The sequence below is a fragment of the Halichoeres trimaculatus genome, unplaced genomic scaffold (assembly GCF_033239565.1).
Source record: "Halichoeres trimaculatus isolate MK-OKI-2021-1 unplaced genomic scaffold, fHalTri1.1 fHalTri1_scaffold_14, whole genome shotgun sequence".
In the NCBI taxonomy this organism is placed as follows: domain Eukaryota; kingdom Metazoa; phylum Chordata; class Actinopteri; order Labriformes; family Labridae; genus Halichoeres; species Halichoeres trimaculatus.
This window is the reverse complement of record NW_027437192.1, coordinates 34174020-34183153: the sequence shown is the minus strand read 5'-3', so window position 1 is coordinate 34183153 and position 9134 is coordinate 34174020. Positions and strand designations below refer to the sequence as shown.

General features: G+C 44.9%; 1 long non-coding RNA gene across 1 annotated transcript; it reads right to left on the bottom strand.

The window, feature by feature from the left end:
- Positions 1-1733: 1733 nt before the first annotated feature.
- Positions 1734-2823, bottom strand: LOC141803389 (uncharacterized). The gene is made up of 3 exons (XR_012599559.1): positions 2670-2823; positions 2284-2462; positions 1734-2134 (listed from the first exon to the last, which is right to left on the bottom strand). It is a non-coding gene; the product is annotated as an uncharacterized LOC141803389 (long non-coding RNA).
- Positions 2824-9134: the final 6311 nt, after the last annotated feature.

The following is a 9134-nucleotide window of genomic DNA, read 5'->3' as shown; positions in this document are numbered from 1 at the left end:
GCCTGCTGTGAGCAGACAGGATCCAGGAGACAGAGACTGAACAGACTGCTGGGGAGGCTCAGTCCTGGACCCTGTGGAGGTGGAGACTGGCTGGGCTGGAGAGTGGTGGACGAGTGGTGGACGGGATGTCGTCATCTAATTTCTTATGGACCTTTTTGCACTTTCTATACTCCTTCTTACTTTTGTTTTCTTAGATGCTGCGGTGACTCCTGAATTTCCCCTCGGGGATAAATAAAGTATTTTCTATTCTATTCTATTCTATTCTATTTTTGCTATGTCACAGTATAATAATATAAGAATATTTTATGAATCACATTCTACATCAAAAACATCCTAGAATTTTTTTTGGAAAGTTTCAGTTAGAATGTTTTTGTTATGTCACAATTTCAAATTATAGGAACGTTTTAAATGTTACACTCTGAAACAATAATATCTTTAAAATATTGTAGTAATGTTATAGTTTGATATTTTTTTCTAACATAAATAGAACTTGTTGGGAATGTTAGCCAATATTTTGGGAACGTTCCCTGCCAGCCTGGAAGTCAAAGATATCCCTATCTGATGATAAGTTAGCTCAAAGAGATGTGCCCCAAGGTTAGACTTAGGTGGGTAAGTGTAAAATGATGGCTTTGTATGTATTACACAAACCTTTTATCTAAATGCAGTGCTGTGCACAGGAGGGGGAGGGGGTAGTCGCCCTGCATTGTGGTCCACTTGTTGAAAATTGCACCAAAGTGCCCTCTGAGTCTAAACAAAGATGCTTAAGTAACCTTTCAAGGGGACAAATTGTGCTAAGGTGGTCTCTGTGCATTGACTCACTGTATGTGCATTGGTTCCTTTTTATGTTCACCCCCGCTGGTTAAAGTGGCTGTGAGGAGTTTCTGAGTGATCTTGAAAAAGTCTCCCTCCTAGATCTATGCCTGATCCTAATCTACACTTTAAAATGAGATTATCAGCACCAATATTGCTGGTTAATTGCAGGTAATTTTAAATTGCTATTTCTTAGCTTCCAGGTCTGGCCAACAAGGACTGGATTGATTTACAACATATCTAGGTCTCTATGACATGAAATGATTTCTATGATTAATTTTGTAGTGATGGTGGACACTGGAGCCCAGACAATTGTACGAGTCCCTCTCATCCGAGTCTCGAGCAAGTCTCAAGTTTTTCTGTTGTGGGCAAGTCAAGTCAAGTCGAGTCACAGAGGTTGTCAAGTCAAGTCAAGTCACAGGGTTTTTAATTCAAGTCGACTCAAGTCACAAGGTTGTCGAGTCGAGTTGTAGGTTATATCTAAGGGTATATCTTGGAGAGAAACCTGATCTTCCTAAAGTAAATGTCAAAGAAAAAATATGCAGATTATTCGTCTGCATGGATTAAACCAGCATAAATCTTCAACGATATATATTTATCCATTACATGTTTGATTATTTTGAACTAGGTACATGGCAACGGCGACACTACATTCCATTAAAGAAATTGCATGTTTGACACAAAAAAAACATTTTATTATTTTAAACATTTGCCACATTTTAAGTGCAATATCTTTTTATGAGGTAGCTACTCTTACAAAGGCAAACAGTTTACCAGTGCAAACAAACAAAGTGCAAACAAAGTGCAAACAAAGTGCAAAAAAAGTGCAAACAAAGTGCAAACAGCACAGAACAGGAGCTTGAAATAAACATAACTTAAAATAAATTGCCATCCATTTTAGGGATATCAAAGTAGTGGTTCTGTTACATAAAGGACATTCACAGATTGTTGCACTTGAGAAACACAAGGTTTGAGAGGGTGCTGCCCTTCATCCAAGAACGATGTGGTCTCAAAATGATGCCACTGTGGCTGAAGTCTCTTGACTAGCGCACTAGTTGCGGGCAGTGCAAGTGCTCTAATGGCAATCTTATAAAGTGCAGGGAGAGAGTTTTTATGTGCCTCCCAAAATGTGAGACAAGTCTGATCAGTATCAAGGCTAAGGTACTTGTTCAGCTGAGCCTCTGCTGTCATCGTGTCCCTGTCCCGCTTGCGTCGCTTCTTGTATCCTGCGAAGAGCCCAACACCTTCCTCCTCCAACTGCTCTCCTCTCCCTCTAGAGTCTCAGGTGTCTGGTCACCTGGGGGCACCTCCCATAGGATCAGTTCTAATGGACAACAAATTATAACTTAAGATAGCATAAAATATTCTTTACACTTAACTGATATTTGTAGTTTTGTAATTATAATTTGATCACTGACACAGACAATAACATTGTGAAAATGCTATGTGCATGTGTGTGTAACAATAACCAACCTTCTGCTTGAGTTTCTCCAGGTGGTTGTCTAGGGACAACACTCTGGGAAGAACGGCGCTGATAGTCACACACTTCTCACCCTGTGTGAGATCAGTGGCTTCTGAAAAGGGCTTGAGGATATTGCACAGTTCTTTCAGCAGATTCCACTCTCTGGTGGAGAAGATCAGCTCCTGGTGACCTAGAGAGAGAAAGAAAAAAAAGAGAAAGAAATAGAGATAGAGAGAGAGAGAGAAAGAAATTGGAATAGAGAGTGAGATAAAGCATTTACTGTAGCAAAGTATTTTAAGGCTGGTCAGAATGCTCCAAAATGCCCTGTGTGTTTGATCACACAGGAACAGAATGTAAACCTGTGATCAGACAACAGCAATAACAGACAAGCACTAACCTGTGTCCTGCATAACCTCGCTCAGTTCTTGTTGGTCAAACGAGAGCACTGCTTTCAGTTGGCGGTAGGTTGAACCCCATCGGGTGCAACCTTAACTTCCTTAAGGCCATCACCTATAGCCAACTGTAAGGTATGAGCAAAGCACTGTAGGCGTTTGGAGTTTCCTCTGGTTAGTGCTCGTTGAATTCAAACAATTCAGTTTAGTTTAGTTATTTTCATGTATCAGTATTGTCAGAGAGCACTGGGGGCAGATGGGGAAGAGCTTTTTCGTGTTGGCTGCGTTGTCACAGAGCACACAGTCCAATTTGTGTCTGATGTCATATTCATCACAGATAGCTTCAAAGGCCTCAGCGATCCTCTCTCCTGTATGTGATCACCGACCGGAACCTACTGCAGGCCAGCAAATAGGACTTAAGACACAGCTCTTTGTCTGTAGTCAGGACATGAGCAGTGACACCTAATAAGCCCGGCATCCTACCATCTGACCAGATGTCTACAGTCAGAGAAACACATTCTGCTTCTGCAAGGATCTCTTTGACTTTAGTGAGGGTCGCTGTAACAGAAGATTCTACTGTCTTGATTACAGAGTGATAATCAGTGGCCTGGTACTTGGGGTCTGCTATGGAGAGAAACTTGCGGAACTTTTTGTTTTCTGTTATAGTCAGGGGAAGGTTGCACCCCACTATTAGGTCTGTAATGATGGACTCGGTCATTGCCCTCTGTTTGGAATGATTCTGGCTGTAAAACTCTGGGAGAGAGAAAGTAGAGAACTGTCCAATTCCTGGCTGCCTGGCATCAGGGACTGGTTGCTGCTTGCATCTCTGATACCCTGCATGTCTGTGAAACAGAAGAACGAGAAAGGTTTTACAATTGTGTGGTATTTCTGTGTAGCAGAAATAACTGCAGGCATGCACTGCACATACACACCATTAATGTAATGTCTAGTGCCAATACAGGCCTATTGCTTTTAAAAAGAAAAAAAAAACACAAAATAATCTTGACGTGCATGTTTTTATATTATCGATTTTAACATGTCATTTATCATCAGGCACAAATTTAGCTGCCTATAGTGCCTGGCCATGTGCATGTGTTTTGCTGGCAAAGGGTCCTTTATCCCCATTCCAAAAGAATAGAGTGGACTTAATGCAGCTATAGCTAGAGGAAAAACTTGTCAGAGGCTAAATGAGAAGGAATGAAAGTTTAGCGTGGGAGTTATTTACACTGCTGACGAGTCACCACTGGATGTTTGTTATGAAGAGTGTCAAAGTGTTGAAGACGGGGACTTGCTGCATGGATGAAGATTATTGATGCAGTCACAGAGGCTGCAGTAGCTCATGTCAATGTTCGTAACAGTGGTGAGTGAAATCGTTTGTCTTATTAACATCAATGTTCAAAACACGATCGACAAACATATCACCAACACACACACATGCACACTCGCACACACTTCTGCTATGGGGCGCCGTTTGTAAAGCAGTACATGCTAAAAAAAAAACAGCAACATTTTGTCACATAATGCTTCAAACCACGTGCAAAAAAACAGATGTGATTTTTTCTAGTGACCTTTTACGACATTTACAATAATATTTGTCATCTTAGAAATATTTCATATAGTTAAATGTAAATATTAAATGTCACACGTAAATGCTAAATCTAAATGTAAATGTTAATTCTAAATCTAAATCTAAATGTAAGTGTTAATTCTAAATCTAAATCTAAATGTTAAATTGTAATGGAGGAAGGTTTAAAGGACTGTATTTGCGGTTCATGGGATGGGCATTCACTGTGGTACATCGGTCAGAATGTAGGAGGCAGGACCCTTGATGCATTTACTTGTCTTTATTTTCCTTTCTGAAGGTGCAACATCTCAAAGGACTCTTGTATCTGAGTTATTTGTAGTTATGTGGTTCTGTAAACAAATACAAAACATACATAAGCATGGATACATTCTCAAACAAATGGGTTATTAACTAAATAAATCCTAATGCAATTAACAGCCACAGTATACAATAAAGGGTCTTATTCACTGATAGATGAAAGTCCTATAATCCTTTCTCACACTGATCTCTATTAATAAGCCAAGACTGCCATCTAGTGGCGGATAATTAACGAGCAGCGGCGCCGGCAATCCTAGCATGCGGCACACATCAAAGGCAGCTTCAACGACACACAGTTACGGCAAACTCTTTACCGGACTTACAAATAACCATGTAATTCACACTGTACAACTCTAACCAAAGAACAACCGAATGATAAATGAGTTCTAACACTTATAGCTCACTATTATAGGTAAGGAAGGATTTTAACACTGAAAGTAAATCTCCATATCACACGAGGCTCGGTAAGCAGGGGGAACAGTACACAAAGCACATGCATGATAAATCTTGACAAACTTCAACCAAGGTAGTCTTCAGCATAAAGGCAGCTTTGTACTCACAGTTGCATGGACGCACATAAACCCAAAAGAGCCCACACTGACTTAAACACAGGAACAGGCACAAGTCCAAACAGCGATGCTCACTGCAGCTACGAAGCAACTCCAACACTGCTCGTCGGCCGTGACATCACAGTCTGTCATGGGGTGTGGCTTATGATCCAGGGCCTTTTCTACAGCCGCCCCCAAATATGTAGCATACATGTTTGCTCCAGAAAAGGCTGAGTGAGTGAGACTCGTCCTTGTGGTCATCAGGGATTTCTGGTAATGGCACGAGTCTCACTACTGGTCGTGTGTACAGCCGGTCCTTGATTCGAATCTCTGCCGACCGCACCATACCATCTGGTCCAGGGAACAGCTTTTCAACTTTGCCGATGGGCCAGAAAGCTCTTGGAACTTGTGGATCCACCATCATAATCACTTGGCCAACTGTAAGGGGTGCTGTAGTATTGTGCCACTTCTGCCTGAGTTGTAAAGTTGGTAGGTAATCCTTCACATACCGTGACCAGAAATGGTCAGCAATTATCCGACTATGTCTCCAGTGGCGCTTGCTCAGCTGCTCTGAAACAGGATACACAACTTGGGGAAGTGCACTGTCTCGCCGCCCCATTAGCAAGAGGTTTGGAGTCACCGGGTCCAGATCAGCTGGGTTTGAAGACACATAACCCAGTGGTTTTGCATTTAGGATGCTCTCCACTTCGATCAACACCGTTCTAAGGACCTCCTCTGTGACGGTTTGAGTACCAATAACTTTGTAGAGGGCTGACTTCACTGAACGTATTTCTCTTTCCCATGTGTCACCAAAGTGCGGTGCAGCTGGTGGGTTGAAGTGGAAGGATATCTGTTGTTCAGCTAGACGGTCTTGAAGGTCTGGGCTCAGGTTTGAAAATGCCTGTTTCAGCTCTTTCTCTCCACCTTTGAAGTTTGTACCCTGGTCTGAGTACAGTTCGGCAGGGGTGCCACGGCGTGCAATGAATCGTCTCAGTGCCATAAGAAAGGAGTCCACGTTGATGTTTGCTAAAACGTCCAAGTGAACACAGCAGGTAGTAAGGCATTTGAAGACAATCCCCCATCTCTTTTCATTGCGCCTGCCGATTTTAATGAGGAATGGCCCAAAGCAGTCCATGCCTGTGGAGTAGAAGGGAGGCTTTGAGAGTCTGAGCCTGGCTGGAGGTAAATCAGCCATTTTTGGAGTAGCTGGTTTTGCTTTCCATCGCTGGCACTCAAAGCAAGAGTGCTGATGTCTCCGAATTGCTTTCCTAGCACGCAGAATCCAGAAGGTACGACGCAACTCCCCTAGCACTCTTTCTGGGCCTGGATGGCAGAGTTTAGAGTCGTAATCCTGAATGAGGAGCTTGGAGATTGGATGGCTAGGATGGAGAATGATAGGATGGACAGCAGATTCTTCAAGTTCCTTTGCTCTTCTGAGCCGGCCTCCAACTCTGATCAGCTCCATTGTCTTGTCGAATTCGGGGGCCAGTGTCAATATGGAGCTACCTGCAGGCACAGGTTTATCAGCTTTGAGGAGGTGGTACTCATCATGGAAACTGTCCTGTTGGGCCTTACGGAGGAGGATTGTTTCAGCTTTATGATAGCAAGCAACTGAGGGCTTTCCATCTGCACCGGCCGCCCCGTGCAGTCCCTGTGCAGTGGCATTCAACAGTTCCTTCCATGTGGTAAACTGGCTGGCATCTGGTAAAGGTGGGTTAGCAACAACTGTGGTGATACCGCAGGTAACCGATCTCCTAAGTTCGTCCCTGTCATCAGGTGAGGGGTATAGTGCTGGTTTGACAGGCCATTTGCTGGGATCCTGTAGCAAGAAGGCAGGGCCCTGGCTCCATCGATTAGGCTCAGCTAACTCAGATAGCGTTTTACCTCGGGTAATGTCGTCTGCAGGGTTGCAGGATGAGTCTACGTAGTGCCAAGCTCCAAGATCAGTCAGTTCCTGGATCTCTGCAACCCGTGTGCCCACAAAGACCTTGAAACGACATGACTCCGACTGGAGCCAGTTAAGCACTGTTGTAGAGTCCGTCCAGTATATAGTTTGTCTGATAGGTAAGGTTAGTTCACTCCTGATGAGCTGAGAGAGCTGAGCACCAGTCACTGCAGCACAAAGTTCGAGTCTGGGCACAGACAGCTGTTTTTTAGGAGAGACTCTTGACCTTGCCATGATGAAAGTGACTTGGACCTTACCGTCATTATCCTCAGACCGCAGGTATGCCACTGAACCGTAGGCCTTTTCTGACGCGTCACAGAAGACATGAATGTCTCTCACAGTGTCTGCCTTGTCCATTTCTTCGGTGACATAACATCTTGGCATGGTGATCTTTGGCAGACCTGATAACTCGCTGAGCCAGGTATTCCAGTCACGGAGTAGGTCATCTGGGAAAAGTGGGTCGTCCCATCCTCGCTTTTTACTCCATAACCGTTGGATGAGGACCTTTGCACGTGTCGTGAATGGCAGTATAAATCCAAGAGGGTCATACTGTGAAGCAAGGACTCTGTAGACATTGCGAAGGGTCGGGGTCTGGTACTCTATAGGACGATGTTTGTAGCCGAGGGTATCGTCAGAGCACTGCCATCTCAGACCAAGAGTAGATTCCTGTGGATTGGCATGGTCATGGAGCAGCCATAGCTCAATGCTGTCAGATGTTGCTTCCTTTGGCAGATGATTCACCACTGTTGCTTCATTGCTGGCCCACTGACGTATTTCAAACCCACCTTCTGCCAGTAGAGCTCTGAGTTTGTCAACCAGGTGTTTTGCTTCTTCCTTGGTAGATAGGCTTTGGAGGCAGTTGTCCACATAAAAACATCTCTCTACAGACAACCTTACATCCTCATCTGGCTGGGTGTGGTCATAGACGTGCTTCTGAAGGGCAAACGTGGCGCAGCAAGGGCTACATGTAGCACCGAAAGGAAGGACACGCCACTCGTAGGTGTCTGGTGCCACAGTTGAGTCTGCTCCACACCACACAAACCTTAACAGGGATCTGTCCTCTGGCAGGAGACGCACCTGGTGGAACATCCCCTTTATATCACCGCTGATGGCTATGGCATGTTCCCTGAATCGAAGGAGCACTCCTATGAGAGATGGTCCTAGGACAGGTCCGGGCAGCAAGTGCTCATTAAGGTTCAGTCCCTGGAACTGAAAGGAGCAGTTGAACACAATGCGATGCTTACCGTTGTGTTCAACCAGGTGGTGGGGGATGAACCATGTTTGACCCTCCTTTACGGCTTCTTCGGGAGGAAGCTTAACGACTGATCCTGCATCCACCAGCTTCTGAACCTCTGCATTATAGGTTGTAGTCCTGGCTGGGTCTCGGGAGAGACGTCTTTCTGTGTTTCGTAGTAGTGACATCACGGCTTCCTTTCTGGCCTGGAACTGTGGCATGTTTCTTTTCCGTAACAATGGTGTCGCGTAGCGTTGTACTCCATTGACCTCTGTACGAATGGTCTTGCATTCCAGCAGTTGGATAGCCTCCTGATCCTCTCGAGATCTTGTCACCTGCTTCTCGTTACGGTATGGCAGGGTGTCTACTTGCCATAGTCTTTCTACATCTCGGTGCAACTGTGCAGACAGGGGGTCAACAGATGTGAAAAGGCATTGCTGAGGTGGGAGGAGATGTTCCACAAACCTGGTGGGACCCTGAAGAACCCAACCCAGTCTGGTCTTTATGGCAGCTGGCCCTCCGGGCGGTCCCAAGCGCACAGGTGCAGTAGGTGCCACAAGGTGTGGGTGGTCAGCACCAATAAGCAGCAAAGGACTGACATTCTCAAAGGCCTGAATAGGGATTCGTTGCAAGTGTTTATACCGTTTCTGCAGGGAGGCCGTGGGATAGGACTGGTCTGCAAGACCGAGACTGTTTGCTGTGAAGGCGTCATTGATCTGAAAGCCTTGACTGGGCCATGCTGCTGAGGAAATGCAGAATGAAACCTTTGCTCCCTGCACAGTCTGAACATCATGTCTGATAGTTCTCAGGACCAGATCTTCTGGTGTTCCTTTCAGCCCCAGTTTGCTAGCAGCAGTAGAC